This window comes from Pteronotus mesoamericanus, unplaced genomic scaffold, assembly GCF_021234165.1.
Source record: "Pteronotus mesoamericanus isolate MK-2021 breed Mesoamerican mustached bat unplaced genomic scaffold, CSHL_Meso_final contig_58, whole genome shotgun sequence".
Lineage (NCBI taxonomy): Eukaryota > Metazoa > Chordata > Mammalia > Chiroptera > Mormoopidae > Pteronotus > Pteronotus mesoamericanus.
In genome coordinates this window covers 7,320,333-7,340,319 of record NW_026555205.1, presented here as the reverse complement: position 1 = coordinate 7,340,319, position 19,987 = coordinate 7,320,333, and the positions used below count along the sequence as shown (strand labels likewise).

General features: G+C 39.3%; 1 protein-coding gene across 3 annotated transcripts in view; it reads right to left on the bottom strand.

The window, feature by feature from the left end:
- Positions 1-16,576, bottom strand: part of ACSL4 (acyl-CoA synthetase long chain family member 4) — a 96,236-nt gene extending 79,660 nt beyond the window's left edge. For all 3 annotated transcript variants that reach the window (XM_054580369.1, XM_054580370.1, XM_054580371.1), the window contains exon 1: positions 16,314-16,576. The gene's annotated coding sequence lies outside the window, so the exon portion shown is untranslated. The remainder of the gene's footprint in view (positions 1-16,313) is intronic.
- Positions 16,577-19,987: the final 3,411 nt, after the last annotated feature.

Below are 19,987 nucleotides of genomic sequence, written 5' to 3'. Positions count from 1 at the left end.
CCCTAAAGCATTTAACTTCTGCATCTGCAATGCAATTTGCCTTTAAGATATTTCTTTGCAGTTATTTCTGTGAATATTTAATCTAAAATATATCATCTTCAGATTACTATTCAACCCTCCTTAAAGTATCTGCAACCAATGTGAGCAGCAGTAAAAGCTAAGAAGGTGATTTGCTGTCTCATGTCTATGGAGCAATCTGCTGCTTATTCTTCAAAAGCAAAACTAAGGTCAGCACAAAGGAAGTTTTGAAAGCAAAAGTTTTCTCTTGTCATACATCTCAAGGTCTGACAGTTATGTGACAGTGTCTTAAGGTAGTGATCTTCAACCTTTTTTTTCTCATGGCATACATAAACTAATTACTAAAACTTGTTTATTATATTTTTTGCTGATCTGACCCCCCAAAATAGGTATAATTTTGATTCACTCACACTGGATGGCTATTGTTGTGTGCTGGCTGTTGTCATTTTTAAAAAAAAATCCTCACCTAAGGACATGCTTAGTGATTGTGGAAAGAGGGAAAGGGAGGGAGAGAGGGAGAGAAACATTGATTTGAGAGAGAATCATCCATCAGTTGCCTCTCATATGTGCCTGACCTGGGACTGAACCTGCAACCCAGGCACACGCCCTGACTGGGAATCTAACCTGTGACCTCTCAGTTTATGGGACAATGCTCCAAACAACTGAGCCACACGGGCCAGGGTGGCTGTTGTCATTTTTTATTTGACAATCTAATGGAAAAGAGGTTAGTGCCCCTAACTAAACAGTCAGGCATTGCATGTTTTAAAAATTCTTGAGGCATATGGGTTAAAAATCACTGTTTTCCATTTATCATTTCCTGGGCTGGTATGCCTGAAAGCAGAGGGGAAAGACATTGAGGTTAAGTGCCTGGTATGAAGTTCAGGTAACATTCTGGACTTTCAACAGCAATGGGGTGGTGCTGCTAAAAATGAGAAAAAACGTGTGTTTGTTTAAAAAAAATGTCTAGCAATAGCAGGACATAGCCCCAGATCTGGCCAAGTACCAAACTCCATCCTAAACAAATTCCTAATGACTCCTCCCAATGCAAAAGGAATAATCTCATAAGAAAAATGTTATGACTTCTGAAAGTAAATGGAAAAAAAATGACCTCAGTGTTACATTAGCTAAGAACGATACAAAATTAGAGAAATAAACAAGGTTGAAAATCAATTCTTTCAACCAAAATTAGCTGCTTCAAAATGAGTAGTTTGCATCTCATTAATGTCATTAAAGTAATGTATATACGTTATTTAACAGTAAGCCCACCTTTGAGAACTACAAGAGTTTTGACTCAATATTGAAGATTTCCACTGGAGGCTGTTATCATTAAACACTGCAGGGCTTGTCATTACACACACAGTAAATCCTTACTTAACATCATTGATAGGTTCTGCAACTTTAAGCAAAACTAAGTATAAGCAAAGTTATCATAAGCTGATTGATGAGTTAAGTTACAACAGGAACTCACAACATCATAATGAAACAACATTGAACTAAATGACACCATTTGAGGAACTGCTATACACTTCACTTAAGGAACCCCATAAACTGTAACTTGTTTGTAAAATATGTCTCTAAAGTACAAACTAGAGTTGAGATTCCTGGTTTTCAAAACTCAATGTCCACTCTGGCTATAGACCATAAATTCACTGCCACCCTCTCCTCCTTCGGTAATGCCCTAGTATAGCATCTACCTCCTCTTTCCTGCCAGGAATACCTAAGCAACATGCACCTTCAAACAAAGGGAGGAAGGGGCTCTGGCTGGTGTGGCTCAGTGGATCGAGCGCTGGCCTGCAAACCAAAGGGTCAGCTGTTTGATTCCCAGTGCAGGACACATGCCTGGGTTGCAGGCCAGGTCCCCAGTAGGGCGAGTGCGAGAGGCAACCACACATTGATGTTACTCTCCCTTTCTCCCTCCCTAAAAATAAATAAAGTCTTAAAAAACAAACAAACAAACAAACAAACAAACACACACAAAAAATACAAAGGCAGGAAGGAGCCAGTCAAGGGTCTTCATCAGTTGAGGTGAACTAAAAACAAGATTGTAAGCAAGAACTTTCTCTGTAAAGAGGTTTGAAAATATACTATAATCTTTAGGGTTAAGGGGTTTTTGAGGAAAAGATCAGCTGTCTGAAAATGGTGAAAATTGCGTTAGGAACAAATCTCCCATTTTTACCAAAGGTTATCATTGTGATAATAAGCCGATCACTCCACACCAACATGCCATGTACCCAATGTACAATGGCCTAAATGCAGGGCACCATGGAGATAATACAGGGTTTGGAGGCTATGTGAGCCTGAAATGTTCTCCCAAGGGCCACAGGTTCCAAGTCTTGTAGAGCACTTATGCCTACAGCAGCTCCAGGGTGGCCCCCATGGAGCCAGGGTTCAAGACAGCTGGCAGGGCTGGTGCCAGTCTTTTTATGCCCACCGAATACCTGTTATTCCTGGGGTGACAAATCATCTGTCATTCAGTCCTATTCACTCAGTTCCAAAAGAAGTGCTGTAAAAGTGATGTGGGAAACTCCATTTCAAAACAAAAATAAAAAAAGAGATGGGAGTTTCACCATGAAGGGTTTCTATTTTGCAGCTGACTCCTCTAAAACTTCTTTAAAGGATACCACCTATGAAGAAGCACATTTGAGTGGGGGGGGGATTATTTTCTAAACAAAGCTACTACCCTACAAACATTGTAATACTTAACAATCTCTTCATGATCATGAGAATGTTTAAATTAATATAAACGTGTTTAAATTAAAAACCTACTTCCATATAAAAATTCTGACCTTCATACTTGGCACTAAAAATAAAATATAGGTAATGGAATCCAAAAATTGGGGGGAGGTATCTGAGTTTTATAACAGCCTTACAAATTCAGTCATTTTGCTTAAAAGTGTGTAACCTATTCATTTGAATGAATATGTATGACATTTCTTTCTACTGGGGGAAATAAACACTACATAGACTCCCATCAGCAGGTTGCTATAATTCACCAGCAGAGCCTCAACCTTGCCTTTTCTAGTTTTCACATTATGGAAACTACTTGCTTCGCAGAAATTCTAACCTACTTCTGTAGGGAATTGCCTGGTCACAGAGGGAATCCCAAATATTTTACTTTAACCCTGACTAACCTTGCACTTGACCAAATCGTGAAGGTTTCTGTGGTCCTTTGTATAAGAATACCATGACCCCAATCTATTTTCGTTGTTGTTGTTCTGTTTGTTTGAAACACAGTTATCTGACAACTGTTTATAACTAATTCTGCCCAGTTCTACCTCTCGGTCAAGTTAAGATTTATCAACTATTCTTTTAAGCTACTTCTCAACTTACTATCTTCAGTGGTCACGTGGGACATAGGCCATCTTTTCACATGGATTCATCCTATGAGCCATTAGTGCCAGTTCTATCTTCTCTTGTGCTTCCATGCCAAGACTGAATTTTAAGCTCACTCACCAAGTTCCTATTTCCTCTCTGAGGGAAGTTGTCAAGCTTTTGGTTCATTCAAGAAGCAGAAATGACTAACATGCAGGTGTCCACCACTTTAAAAAAGTTTACTTTATGCCAATTCACTTTTACAAGAGAGCTACATTAGTACCTGTTTTGCTAACAGAAATCCAAAAAAAATTTTGAAAAGGCAAAAAAAGGGCAAAGTGCAAAAATAGTATTCAGTATTTGTTTTGCAGTGAGCCTTTACAAAGGCAGTATTCACCCCCAACAGCAAGAACGACCCAGCCCAGTTCCTTCCTTGGAACTACACTCAGCAACTCAGCATCTCAGCATCAAGCAGCCAAAACTTTGAAATGTGTGAGCATTTGTGCTTTATCTCAATTTATGCTGTGCATCTGTTAGCAAGATGTGTCCTAAGGTAATTGCTTCTTCACTTTACACCATTTTGGTTTAGGAAAGGTTTTGTAAGAATGCTCTTACTTTCGGATAGCGAGGGAAACCTGTATTCTGAACAGAATGACTAATGACCATTTCGGTGATACCAGCTCTGACCCATTTCTTCAGGTTTTCTTTGATGACTCATCACTCAGGTACCTCTAGAGGAGTGGTCCTTCAAAACCCTATCATTAGTTTTTTATAGTATAAAAATGCTTTAGGCTCACAGGTAATAAACAGAATACCTAAGAGAAAACAGGTATTTCAGCATTCTTTCCACTGCATCAACTTCATAACCACTAGAGTTCACCATTAATGTTTACAACATCTCTCTAATAGCCTAATCTCACATGTTCCTCTCATTAATCAAGGGAGAAATAGGGAACCTCTACCCTGACTCCCCTGTAAAATCTGGTGATTCGACAGTACCTTTGAGTGAAAAATCCTCATGTTGTGAAATCAATTATAAAAAGGCCAAGAAGCACATCCTTGGAGATCAGGGATACTGTTTCAATTACCAGAACAAAAATATGAGCAGCTATACTGGCCTTCATGTTAAGACCACTGTTTACACAGTAGACTATTCTTTTATAAAAAGGCTCTGTTGAATCCATGGAAAATGATCAAAGTATCAAAAAGTCTTCAGTATAAAGTAAGGTATTTCATCCTTAAGACCCACAGTATAAATCTGAAGATTTTAGAGTTAGTCTTCAGCAGATATGCCTAATAAATGCTTCTAGATGACATGAGAGAGCAGAATATGTACATACTTCCCCAATTCAGACCTGGTTCTCCAAGACAGTTCTCTTAATATTCAATTGTATATACTATACCCTGATGTATTATAGACAAAGATTCATGTTGCTATAGATACCTAGATTTTCTTTACTTTCATAAGTTGTAAAAGAATACAACTAAGCACACACCTTTACCAAAATTTAGAGCACTAGCTTTTTCCTTGAGCCAAAAAACTGTTCAAACTCAGTTTTAAAATCTTCATTAAAAACAAACTCCACCCAAAAAATATTCTTAATGACATTTTAATATGTTGCCTTATTCATCATTGCTAATAACTACAATTTAAATAGCATGTTCAATAGTTAAATTCAAATCAGAACTGAACTGGTTTAACATTGAGGAATTCCTTGGTTATTTACTTTTGCTGACCATGGCTTTTTTTTTAAAGATTATATAGTTTGTTCTAGAAACCAGTTATTTTAAATAGACTAGAAAATATATTTACATGGCACTATGTTGTTCTTTTCTCACCAAGATGTCTTTTTCACTTAGAGTTACCAATCATGAAAGATGCTCACAATACAGTCAAATTAAAGGAGCAAGTTACAAGTCATTGTGTATAGTAAGAATCCATTTTGTAGAAATATACATGTTTGCACATGTGTATAAACAGGTATGAAAATGTCCATACATGGGTGTACACAGATGTGTGCACAAGCACATATACTCAAAGTTGATCATGGATCTCTTTGGGTATGGGATTAGGTGTTTTTAGTTTCTTATACTTATATTTTCAATGTAGAAAATTTAGAAAATACATGTAGCATTTTAACAGAGGGAAAAGTATTTTTTAAAAAAACCCTGAGTGCTCATTAAGTACAAGGCACATTTCTTGCACAGTGTCACTGTATAATATACAATGAAGAAATCACATTCCAAGTGTCTTCCAGTGTGTACATGTTTTATATTAGTGATCTCAATAGTTACTATCCAAACAGTACATGTGTATTTAGAAACACACTGTAGAATTGTATAGGATAAAAAGTAAAAGTATCCTTAGACTGTCTTCCTCTACTACCACTCCCACCCCTTTTCCTCTAGAGTTAACTACTTGTGTTATGTATCCCAGGAGTGTCCAACCTTCTGGCATCGGGACCACACTGGAAGAAGAGTTGTCTTTGGCCACACATTAAATACACAAACACTAACAAAAACTGATGAGCAAAAAAGGGTTTTAAGTAAATTTATGATTTTGTGCTGGGCCACATTCATAACCATCCTGGGCCACAGGTTGGACACCCCTAGGCCTTTTTGTTTTATCCATACGCATGGTAAGGTCCTTTTTTTTTTTTTTTTTAGATAAATGGAATAATGGTGTATGGACTGTTCTATAACTCCCTCCTCCACCCCTCACTCCTTCAACAATGCTTAAGAACTCCTGTGCCAGTTTATATAGGTCCAAGGCATTTATTTCCTTTAAAAGCTCAATGGTATTACATGGGACAGCAGATTTTTACTGAAATTATTCCCCTATTGAAACACATTTAGGTTACTTCCAAGTTTTTACTATAGTAAAATCTTACATATATCATTTTTTTACATTTTGCTTTATTTTTTAATTATGTTATTGATAATGCTATTACAGTTGTTCTGATTATTTCCCCTTGCATTACCTACTCCCTCAGGCAATCCCTCCACCATTGTTCATGTCCATGGGTCCTGTGTATAAGTTCTTTGGCTACTCCATTTCCTATACTGTACATTACATCCCCATGGCTATTCTGTAACTACCTATTTGTGCTTCTTAATCCCCTCTCCCCTCCCACCTCGCAACCAACTTCTTTTCTCTTGCTGCTTTTAAGACTCTCTCTTTATCTTTAATCTTTGGCATTTTAATTATGATGTATCTTGGGGTGGGCCTCTTGCCATTGCTCTTGTTTGGGACCCTCTGTGCTTCCTGGACTTGCATGTCTATTTCCTTTACCAAATTAGAGAAGTTTTCTTTCACTATTTTTCAGCTAGATTTCCAATTTCTTGCTTTTTCTCTTCCCCTTCTGGCACCCCTATTTTGCAAATGTTGGACCTCCTGAAGTTGTCCCAGAGGCTGCTTAACTATCCTCATTTTTTTTTTTGATTCTCTTTTCTCCTTGCTGTTCTGATTGGTTGTTTTTTGCTTCCTTATGTTCCATCATGGATTTGGTTCTCAATTTCATCCACTGTATTATTGTCTCCCTATAAATTGTTCTTTATTTCCATTAGTATATCCTCCATTCCTGCTGTATCTTTTTTATGCTGCTGAGGTCCTTGAGCACCATTATTACTAGTGTTTTGAAGTCTGCATCTGATAGATTGCCTATCTCCATCTCATTTAGTTCTTTTTCTGGAGTTTTGACCTGTTCTTTCATTTGGGCCATGTTTCTTTGTCTCCTCGTTTTGGCAGCCTCCCTGTGTTTGTCTGTTTGTATTAGGTAGAGCTGCTTTGACTCTCTGTCTTAGTAGCATGGCTTAATGTAGTAGGCAGGTGTCCTGTAGGGTCCAATGGCACAGCCTCCCCTATCACCCATGCCAGTAACTCAAGGTGCACCCTTCGTGTGGACTGAGTACACCCTGCTCTTGCAGTTGAGCCCTGGTTGCTGTTGGCAAAATCAATGAGAGAGATTTACCCAGGCCAGTCAGCTCCAAGGACTGGCTGTGACCACTGACCACCAACCTCCGCCCTCCATGGTGGATCAGCTGTGCAGGGGCAGGGTGGTGGTACACCAACATGGTCTGTAGCTGCCCACTGGGTGCACTGGCCCTGGGGTTTCCCGCGTGGTTCACGCCAAGGTCAGCCCCCACCAGTGTTTTGTCCGGGGCACTCTGCCTGAGCTGTAAAGCAATCTGAGATGGCTGCTGCTTGTGCTGGGCTTGGAGATTCACAGGAAGCCAAGCTGTGAATCTAATCAGGCTGCTCTTAGGGCTCACTGAAGCCAGCTGTTGCTTGTTTGATAGGATTTAGAAGCCAAGACCAGCCATTCTTATGGAAAAGCAGCTTGGGTGGGCCTGTAATTTGGGTGGGGCAGAGCCTCTGGGGACCTCCAAGGTGTGTCAGAGTGTTAGCCAGGTTGATGGAGTCTCAGATATGGTACCAGCTTATGGCTCTGTGGGGGGAGGGTTTAAGAAAGGGACAATGGCCTCTGCTCACCTTGATGCCAGACACTTCTGCTTCTCCATGTACACCACTGGTGCTTTTCAATCTGCTTCCCCACTGCTGGAGTTCAGAGGGAGTGAGACTGAGTACATGAATCCATGTGGGTTCTTTAAGAGAAACTGCTTGGGGCTCCAGAAGTTTCATCCACCGACTCAATCCCTGCTGGTTTTCACACCCAGAAGTTGTGGGGCTTATCTTCCTAGGACAGGAATCCTGGGCTGGGGGTCCTGGTGTGGTTCTGGGTCTCCTTGTTCCTGAGACATCCCTCCACAATTTTTACCCACATACATGTTGGTCTGGACGATTCCACATCCGTGCCCTTCTTACCAGTCTGGATGGTTGTGGTTTCTTTAATTCTGTAGTTGTCAGACTTCCAGTCAGCTCAATTTCTGATGTCCCTGAGTGATGGTTGTTCTCTATTTTAGCTGTAACTTTGATGTGGTTGTGCAAAAAGGTGAGCCATGTCTGCCTATGCCATCATCTTGACCCTCCTTCCATATATCTTTATACACACATGCAGGTATTTCCCTAGAATAGGTTCTTAACAGAATTGCTGGTCAAAATATATGTACATTTAAAAAAGAGGATTTTGGTATTCTTCATCAAAAACAATTTGCAGTCTCATTAACAGTGTATGACACTGCCCAGTTCTTTCTAAAAGTGGATATATTAGGTTTTGCCAATGTATTTGGTGAAAATGTTGTTTTAATAAAGGAAACAGCAGCCAAAACGTGATGGGGGGTACCATGTCCCACGCAGAATCCCCCTGGGGGTGATTGCGGATGAAGGAAATAAGTTGTTCCAGACACTTCTTGGTCTGCCAGGAAAGGGGGTGGTGATTCCCTCTCGTGGAGAATGCTCCGAGTCCTTCTCTTTAAGTGGCTTTTATTCAGAACCATACGCACAGGGGTATACAGCATGCATGCAAAGCTCATCAATCAATGTCAAAAGGCTATGTTTACAGAAAACAGAGATCATAAATAGCAATTGAAGGAACACAGAGATCCGTCTCAAGTCAGGGTCTGGTCAACGGAGTGGTGCCCATTTGGCCCTGAAACCTAAGAAACTGATCTCATATTATGCTACACCCCAAACATCAGTACTCATTAGCCTGAGGGTGTTCTTAACAAAGCAGGTTTCCTAGGATTTAATATATTCCTTTTCCAGGCCTAATAGTCCCCAGGAACCCCCTGATCAATATCAGGGATGTACCTGCCTTCAGTATGTTTCACTCACCTGGTCAGGCGGTGGGCAGAGCAGCCAAGAGATGAGGAGACTTCTTTCAGATAGAATGAGGACTCCGGCCATGACAAAGCTGAGGGGTGAAGGGTTTTTGCCCCTTCTCTGTGTCCCTCAAGTCCTTCCCTGATGGCCCCTATGTGACAGTGCCTATCTTAGGTTGCCCCTGCCATTGAGGGGTCTTACCCATCATTGACTAACCAGCCATCCTCCGGGGCGAAACAGAGTGATGTGAGGAAGGATACAGCCCCTGCCAGGGGGACAGATTTTGTCTCCTCAGTGGCCTATTTTCCCAAGGCCTCCTTGCTCAGCTACAGCCTTGGGGCCCTCTTGCCTATCACCGAGGCTGCAGTGCCTGAAACCAGGTGGGACGGTTCCCAACAAAAAATGGAGACACTTTTGCTTAGCCCCATCACCAAACCATAACTTAAAAACTAACCTAACTAACCTAACCATCTCTCCCAGGAGAGGAAATTCAAACCAAGCAGTCTGAAATTTCCTGATCAATACAATGAGGTAATCTGTATGATAAAATCTCTGCCATTCTTTTCTGTCCCAAAAAAAGAACATGACGTGGCCTAAAAATACTCCTTTATTTTTTTTTATTAATAACACTCCTGCCACACCCTTCTTCCTATAAATACCTTCTATATTGTGCAACCCTTCGGAACACCCTGCTAGTTGCTAGAAGGGATGCCGCCTGATTCATAAATTGCTTGATAAAGCCATTCAGAGCTTCAAATTTAATGGGTTGAATTTTGTTCTTTAACAATGGTTTTCATTTTCCTAATTACTAGAGTGAATTTGAGCATCATTTCTTTTTTTATTCACCATTTTATTTTTTTCTAATGAGTGCCTGTTCTAATTGTTTGATTTGTAAGAGCTCTTTATATATCACGAATATAAAGTAGAAGACTTTTAATATAATGTTATTTGGAACAGTTGATTAGGTAATTGAAAAGGTCAATTAAGGCGAATAATCATAAAAAATGCATATGACAGACATTTCATTTTATCAACAGTAAATGTATATTCATTTATCAAACTTTTGATATAGGGCCAAGAGGCCAAAACCTTTTTCTTTACTCCATACCCACTAAGTGTAAAGAAATTTAAACAGGATTCTTACACAACGTAGAACTTCAAAGAACTTAAGACATCTGCAAGGAATTGAGTGAAGAACTCTTTTAGACTTTTATATTTACTTTATATGAATCTTTTATCATCTTACTCTAATTGGGCAGTAATAACTTGCTTTCACCAAGTCTTTCCAAAACACTCAATTTGTTTTGTATAAAAACCTAATGTAACTTATCACCCAGCTTCAAAAATGGTCTATAAGTGCCATAAATGATTTTTTATATCTCTACATACAACACACCTCCACCATCCCCATATCATTTAAAGCAAATCCCAGATATCACATTATTTCATCCATTAATTTTCAGTAAGAACTTCAATTCCCCCACTCATATTTTATCATGTTACAAAATATGAAAATATATTACATATTTACAAATATAAGAACAACCAGCATATATAGGTTCAGTGATAAAAGCATCTGTTCTGCCGATGGGTACACAACCATGCTGGCATAGACCAGCTTACTATATAGCAAGTGTTCACTGCTCAGTTTATTTTACCAAGGAAATAAAGAGCATCATTTAATGTGGTGAGTCAGTTATGTGGAAGTCAATTAAATATTCTACGGCATATGTAGATGCTATTTTCCCCAGTCTATCATTTACCTGTTTAACCTTGTTATAGTTGTCTTATGCTTTCCAGATGTTTTTTAAAATAGATCCTTTAAAATATATTTATTTTTATGTATGATGTGAGGTGGGTATCAGTTTCTTTCCAAATGACTGGCCAAACGTCCTAACTCAATTTCCATTTCCAACATCACACATAAGGCATTTAAAAGAACTAAAGTGTCAACTTTTAACTTACAAAACAAACCTACATAAAAAAAATAATAAACCAACAGTCTAAGCTAAGCTTGACAGGCTCAAACGACTATGTACTTAAAAATCGCATAGCAGTTTTGGGAGCAAGTATAACAGCACCGCCATTCCTGGGCTTCTCATTACCACTCTGGCAACAACAGAATCACCAAAGGACAATAGGAGCACTTAGGTCTCTTTCTGAACCCCACTAGTTGCCATACCTGTGAATTTACTTTCACAATGAAATAGCCCACACTTGACAACAAAATCAACCCTCTCCATCCATTCCTTAATGCTGCTCCTAGACAACAGTGCCTTGTGGACTTAGTAAAGAAAATGAATACACTCTTCCCAACCACTATATTTCAGTGGAAATATAACTAAAAGGTACTAAAAGTTGAAGCACATTTCATTAAATTTCCTTTCTAACATAAAGACTCAATGATTTGTAAGGTTGATTTTGTCTCCAGGCAAACTTTTTCTGTAAAAAAGAGTTCTCTGTTTCAACTCTGACATTATATTTTGGATGCAGCCAGACAATGCATAAATGAATAAATGAAATGATGTGGCTGTATTGCAACAGAAAGTTTTTCTTTTAAACAAAAGCAGGCAGTGGGCAGTATTTTTCTGGTCCTTGCATTATATCAATGATTGATCTTTTTCAAACATCAATCCACTACCTTAGCTGTACACTTATTTAAGCAAATATGGTCATTTTGAAGGGACAAGTAATCATTTCAGTACCACATTACACAAACAAATACTCTCCAAGTTAATCACTAACCTTTTCCTGTAAGTTCTTCTCATAATGTGAGCACATTTTTCAAAACATGAAGCTGCAATTCCCCTTAAAGCTAGTGTTTATTTTAAAGATACTTAAAATGAACATTAAGCATTTACTATAAAAGGAAAATATACAGTCTAGACATATAAATTCAACAGTGTTTTAGTTGCTATTCTGATAGTGGATAGTGAGTATGAAAAGCCTACTAAGTACATGGTCATGATTCACAACTTCACTTCTCAAAATGCAGAAGTAAAGTTCCAAAGTACATTTAAGTGAGAACACAAATTTTTTCTTTGGATTATTTACCAGAAACCTTGATTAAAAAAACTATACAGTTTTGCCAAAATATTTTTAATTTAGAAAGTGAAACCAAAACTCCCCTTGGCACATCGTGTGCCTATTTAATTTTAAAATATTTAATTTTAACATTTACTTGGCAGCCTAGTAAGGCAGAAAGTATATTTCTAAGGCACAAAAGGATAGCAGTCATTTTAATATAGCAAGAGCGTATGGGAGTATGTATTCACACTCTAAGCTATCAGGACCACTTCATCACAGGATATTTGAACCCCAGAATTGTGGAAGATAATATATTCACACTGCTTACAGAAATATTAGATTACAGAACAGCAAGGAATAAACTAAGTAACAAAGGTACATAAGACCCCATGACACCAAAGACTGATAAAGAAAAAAATTGATAAACTGGGACTTATTAAAATTAAAGACTTTTGTTCTGTGAAAATCCCTGTGAAGAGGATGAAAAGACCAGCTACAGACTGGGAGAATATATTTGCAAACCACATATCCAACAAAGGACTAGTATTTAGAATATATACAGAACTCTACAGTAAAAAAAAATCCATCTAGAAAATTTACAAAAGATATGATCATACATTTTCACTAAAGAGGATACAGAGATGACAAATGAGCATGTGAAAAGATGTTCAACATCATTGGCCATCGGGGAAATGCAAATTAAAAAGTTACGATATCACTAGACACCAATCAGAATGGCTAAAATAAAGAATAGTAATACCAGCAAATGATGGCAAAGATAAGGAATATTCATCGTTCATATGTTGCTGGTGGGAATGTAAAATGGTAAGCCACTCTGGCAGTCTGGCAGTTCTTTATAAAACTACACATGCAACTAACATACAACTAAGCAATTGCACTTAGGCATCTATCCCAAAGAAATGGAAATTTATGTTCACAGAAGAAACAGTACATGATTGTTCATAGGTGCTTTATTCATAATAGGTTTAAAAATAAAAACTGGAAACAGCCAGATGTCCTTCAAAGGGTGAAATGTTTAAAAAAGCTAATATATCCACACCATGGACTATGACTCAACAATGAAAAGGAACAATCAATACAAGATACATTCCCTGCGTGAATCTTCAGGGAATGAGGCTGAGTAAACAAAAAAGCCAATCTCAAAAAGTTACATACTGTATGATGCCATTTATACAGCGTTCTTGAAATGGCAAAAGTATAGGTATGGAAAACAGATTAGTGGTTGTCAGGGCTCAGGAAGGGAGTGAGGAAGGGAGACGGCTACAGCTAAGATATGGTGATGAAACAGTTCTGTATCTTAACTGTGGTGGTGGTTACATGAATTTAACCATGTGATAACACTGCATAGAACGAAATACACACACACAAATTAGTGTATGTAAAACTGATGATCTCTGAATCAGGTGGATAGATCATATCTATTTCATTTCCTTGTAATATTATACCACAGTTATGCAAGATGTTACCACTGGGGAAAATTAAATAAAGTATATTACTTCTTGACAACTGTTTAAGAATCTACAACTACCTGAAAAACAGTTAAAAGAAAAAGAGTATAGATGGAAGGGAAGGGGAGAAAAACGGGAACAACAGTAACAGCTTAAACAATAAATAAATGATACCATGGCTGGGTGGTTCAGTGGACCGAGTGCAGGCCTGAGAACCAAGGGGTCGCTGATTCAATTCCTTGTCAGGACACAGGGCTGAGTTATGCACCAGGTTCCCTGTTGGGGGTGTGCGAGAGGCAACCAACTGGTGTTTCTCTGGCACATTCCTGTTTCTCTCCCTTTCTTTCTCCATCCCTTCCCCTCTCTCTGAAAATAAATAAATAAAGTCTTTAAAATAAATAAATGAATGAATAAATGAAATAAAAATAAATTAATTTTAAAAAAAGAAAAGGAGTATATAAGACCAGCCAGGGTTAGGAGTGCAAAAAAATGTTTTATTTTTGCTGAAGTCGCAGCAATGGAAAGTTAAGGAACAACAAAAAAGGAATGCCGAGAGTACAGGTAATACAGTCACTCACCTCCTCCCCTGTAGAGCTCAATATCCTCAGGACTTTTCGTCCATGATTTGACTGTTGTTGTTAAAAAAAAAAAAAACAACTTTCCATGCATCTATCACTTCACAACCCCCATCACTATCACTACCATCCCAGACTAAACGTATGTATGGCAGGGCTTATCTTACCCATCATATTCTGTTGGCCTGGCAAAAAGAAAAGTGACAGATGAAAGAACAACATAAGTTAAATGAACAAATAAATGAATGAGATGCCTGTATATTCTTTTAAAGTTCTTAGACAATTACAGTTACAAGTCAGTACTCATATACCTTCCCTTACAAATGTCTAAAAGCCATGAACGTTTTTAAAAGTGTAGTATGCACACATTTTACTTGCAAACAGAAACTAGCAATACCTGACTTTTGTAAAATACTTCCCAATTTATAGATTTCCACAGAGTATAATCATTTGATAAGGATGAATTAAGAATTATGTACATATAAATTGGAACTAGTATATGCAGATCTTTGAAAAAAGCATTCTAAACAACTGGTATAGCTCATTATATATGGCACAGCCTCGACGCAAACTGTATCAAATAGCTAGATTTCAAACTGGAGGACTTATGGATCACTCTGTCAACCATCAAGACACTTTTAGAGATACAAAAACGAAAAGAACTAAAGTGATTTGTTCAAGGTTATACAATTAGCTAGAGCTGGAACTGAACATGAGCCTCTCCAGCGTTGCAATTCACTTCTCACTGAATAGGGCAACATTCTCCTTTCTTCACCCATCCCACCCCTAACCACAACAAAAATCTTAATATAAATGAGTAATTTTTTAAAAAGGGGTTTTAAGGGGGGAAAAGCCTGAATTTGCTCAAGCTTTTCATTCTTGCATTAAACCTTCTGTGGATTTTTAGATGTCAAATTACTTCTTCCATCAGAACAATAAAGTACTTTATTCTATGGTACAAGTATCATACAGTTTAATGTTTCATCCTCCACCTACATGGTAGATGGGGTGTTAATTCTTACAGGAGTCTTATATCTTACACTTGAGCGGCTTCAAAGGAAAACATGAGCTATTTTACAACCCAAGGAAGAGGCCTTCGCTATTAAAACGATTGATATGCGCATTCACAGTACTGTCATTGAATCTCCAGCTGCACGCAGCCTTATGTATTAAGAACAGTTAGAACTATCTGTTAGAGGCAAAAGAAAAGAAAAACTAAAGTGACGAGCAGCTATTGGGAAATGGTTGATTAAACCATAAAGTAGACTGCTTATTTTTTCAAAGGGATTAATTTAAATGCCATTTTGCCCTTATTCTGCATCTCACCGCAGTGATGATTGTTTTAAGGTCAAAGAGCAAATAGAGCAAATTCATTACAAGAGAGTGAAAAAAATGCCTTTGAAGGAGACGCTGGAGTGAGGAGGAGAAATGACGTTTTATTTAAAATATGTAACCCCTTGATGGGGGTTAGACAATGAATCATATTCTCCTCGATTTTTCTACGCGCTAGAGACATCAACGACAGTTCTTTCTGTAAGGCACTGAAATGAGAGGAAGTGAATAAAGCTAATGCTAAATATATAGCACCCACCGAAGACAGGGATATCGATAGAACAGGGAAAAATAAAACCATGTTTCTGCTAAAATCCAGCTGGTGTCTAACATACGTAAAGATACGGAAGCTAAAGGGATATCGAAAGCCAGGGCAGGCCTCACATTCGAAGGGCGGATGTTTCTAAGGGTAAGAGAGACCTGCTTACCCTCGGATATAGAGCGAGCCAGAGAGGACAAAATGGAGCTGAGGTCTAGGGGCGCCTTAAAGGTCTTGGGAAGCCTGGCAGGCTCTTGATATGCCCCTTTAGAAAAGATTATGGCAAGGGGCAGTACCCCGACCGGAAAGATGCTTCTGGCTCTCTTGGGGCGGAAAGCGGCAGAAGGCAGGCCAAGGACTCGAAGACCCCAGACTGAGTAAAGGGGAAGATGTAGAGATTTTGGGGATGTTCCCGGCACCAGGGAAGGAAGGCGGGTAGATTGGGCTCAAGAAGAAAGGGACCCAATTCGGGGAACGGGAACGTTCTCCCAACCGCCTCGGGGCTCAGGTGTGGGACAGTGACGCCGCGGGAGCTGGGGCCCGGAATGCGACAGGGCAGGGGCGCCGGGGATGCAGCCTCACACGCGGGCGTTACTCACCGGAGGCGTTGTCCACGGAGTCCTTGCAGCCGACCAGCGCCTGGCCTTCAAGAAGCTGGCGGAAGGGAGCCGCGTGTCCGGTAGCGATGGTGCGAGTAGGGGCGCGCCGGTGAGGCCAGAGCAAAAAAAAAAAAAAGAAAAAAAGAAAAAAAAAGAAAGAAAGAAAAACCGCAGAGGCGCGCGCACACGAACGACCTGCGGAGGCGGGGCGAGGAGCGGCGCGAGCCCGGAAAAGACGCGCCTGGAGGGGCGGGCGGAGTAGGGGCGCGTGGTGGTGTGGCCGAGCCCGCCGAATCGCCTGCGGCCCACCGCTCGGCCCACCCACGCTCCCGCCTCCGCTCGCCTCAGACGTCAGCCGACAAGGCGGGGCCTAGCGGGCTAGAAGTGGCGAGGGAGGGGTGGAGCAACGTAAGCTAACGGCGCCTTCCCGGCTCCTCGCAGCGTCTATCTCCGGCTTCTGAACCGATTGTGCCCGGCCTGCTCGCCGCGTTATCTAGTGTGTTTTCAAAGTCTACGCCTATCTGATTTCAGCGAGGTGCGAAACCGGCGCACAGCAACACCTGTGCTGGCTTCCCAGGATTAAAGTTCCCCTCGGGTCATCTTCCAGCTGCCATTTAAAGATTAATTCATTTTTGAATTTCACTCCCCTTCCTTTGGAGAAAGATGTTACCGATCTGATTAAAGACACCTTTCTCCTCCCAAGTCTGAGCTAAATGCCCCTCTCTTCCATTTATCTCGCTTCTGACTGCGTTAGGACCCCCGCTCCCGTCCACTAACGAAATATCACAACGATGCAGGGTTTTCACTTTTTGCCTTCCATATACACGATGGTGTAATGGCAAAAGAGTCCACAACTGATAAGGAAAAGTCACCGCAATGCTGCGACATATCACTGGACCTGATCGTTGCTTATGAGCTAGTCCTACAAATACTGTTCCCAAGAGATTCAAGAAATGGCCGTTGAAAATAAAATTCCGGCGAACTGTCTCCGAGCTGCAAAAGGGACAGGCCATAATTGCAAATGAGCCACGACAAACTGCAAAGAATGTATCAATAATAATAATAATAAACCGCCAGTAGTACAGTTCCCTGATGCATATGGAGGACTAGCTTCCTCTTCCTGCTAGTAATGAACATTTCATTTCGCTTGCTATTTTTCGGTTTCATGTAACCGGAGGTAACAATGTGCGTGTGTGTCTCACCGCCTCAGATTACAGGTTAGAGTCGTTCTAAAACTTCAGTTTGCATCTGAATCACCCAGGCTGTTAGTTAAAATATGGTACCTGGAGCTACAACCCCCAAGTATTGTAATTCAGATCTGAGTGGAGCTGAGAAATTTAGATTTTTAATACGCATTCCAGGAAACAGTATAGGTGGTTGGAGGCTCACAATTGAGAGCATGGAGTTACAGTTTTTGTATGTTACTACTATGAAGTGGGATAACTCATCCGATTTCCAACCGGCCGACCCAATTATATATAGCATGCTTGTAATTATTGCTATGGCAGTCCTGCAACTTCCTTTTTCCATTGACCTAGAAAGTTCGGAACTTCAAACAACAATTTTAATTGTCATGTTTATTTTACAAGATCTTGTTGTAATACCAAAAATAAGTAATGATTTGTCAGCTATATAATTCCTGTAATGTACAGCAGTTCTGGAATAACGTGGTTTCTTCAACGTCATTTCATTATAATGCTGCTGAGATGCAGGAGAACTTAACTCTTGTTTATACCAGTTAGCCTTGGGTAAAATTGGATTCCTTATACCTCATTTTGGCTTACAGTCACAGAACCTATTATTGATGAAGTTAAGTGAAGACACATACAGAGAGTACTTCTATCCATAGTCAGGTTAACACAAATGAAATCAAAGAAATGATGATCCCTGCTCTGAACGAACTTAGTAGCTAGTTGTGGCATTAAGACACAGACCCAGTACAGATCCAGTATAACACATCAACCTGTTGGGCCAAGATGAAAAAGAACTTGTAATGAAAGAGTACTTTTGTCAATTTACTATCAGTCACTTAGCCCAAACCTTTTTAGTCATGGAATTTCCTCTGAACACTGTCTCAGTTTTTGTTTGTATGTATTTGTGCATACCTGTGTATATGCATGTGTGTATAATACAGACACATTTATCAGAACAAGAAACTATTTGAATTTTCAAGATCTTTATCACTTAAGTTATTCATTAATGCTGACAGTTTTAGCTTTTTATTGCATACCATAGGTCACCTTTTCCTCTACACTGTGTCCACACTATTTCTAGCTTTTCCTTTTTTATTTTCTCATGATCAAAACAAACCTTGTTTAATTTCTTGTCATCAGAAACCCTCCAGAACTACTACCCAGGAGCAAAACATTCCCCCTGCCAGCTGTCTGACATTTTAGAGAGAACATTTGCACAATTGTTTACTAGTTAGGAAGACAGGATTATTATCCTTATTTTACAGATGGTGAACCAGATGCAGGTCAAGTGACTTGTTCAGTCACGCAACTAACTATTAGGGGAGCTTGGATTTCCTACCACAGTTCTGATTACTCCTAGACCAGGGTGATTGCCACTACATCAGTCTTCCTGAATAATAAGTCCTCCCCAGAACCACGAATCCAATTAGAAACAGAAGAGAAAAACATGGAAATTGAAAAGAATTGGGAAGTTGTACAGTGCAATTGACATATTCAAAATACAACACAAAAAGCATTGAACGCGTGAAAATTAAACTGTTTGAAACCAAACAGAATTGAACAGAACAGCTCTGTTAGCAGGTACTGATATTTAGGCCTTGCCCATTTTACTCTCCTGTAATGAGAAGCTGAAACAGATAGCCGGCATTAGTTATTTATGGAAGGGCAGAAAACAACAGTTCTTCATTGACTGGGGAACAAACCTTTGCAAGTTAAACATATTTCACAGGTTTGTAAAATAATAATTCCCTCCTGTGGAGGAATTTACAGGGAGCAGGACTTTATAATATTTGTACAGTCCAGTTATATTTTATCATTAACGAAACTTTATTTTTTTCAGACCAAAAACCAGACCAAATATTGTCTTCTATGGCATATCTGAAACAACTGGTGAAATCAGAAACCTAGACAGAAGATGATCTCACTGTGAGCATAAATAATAACCCAAGCTACTCCTTTAAATAATAGTCAAAAACATAATAGTTCTAAATGTTCTTCTTTTGAGAAATGATTCTTTTATCTTTTCAAATAACCATTTCTTTTTATTAGAGTACTTTAAAGTTTTTTAATTAATTGAAAAGCCAAAACAAGTGGAAAAACATCTAATGCATTTGGATGGGAAGAGAGAGTTTTGTAAAGAGTCAGTTCTTCTGAAATAAATGTATAAAGTCAATGCAGTCCAAATCAAAATCCCAGCAGAGTTTTAATGAAACTTAATTTCAGTGTCTCTCACTAACTCGCTCTTTGTCTTTTTAAATGGGAAAGAGACTTTACTTTGGGCAGTGAGCACACAATGCAGTGTGCAGATGATGTGTTACTGAGTTTTATTAACCAATGTCACCCCAATGAATTCAATTTTTAAAATGTTATTATTAGTTTTTAAAGATTTTATTTATTTATATTTAGAGAAGGGATGGGAGGGAGAAAGAGAGGGAGAGAAACATCAATGTGTGGTTGGACCTCGCGCACCTCCTACTAGGG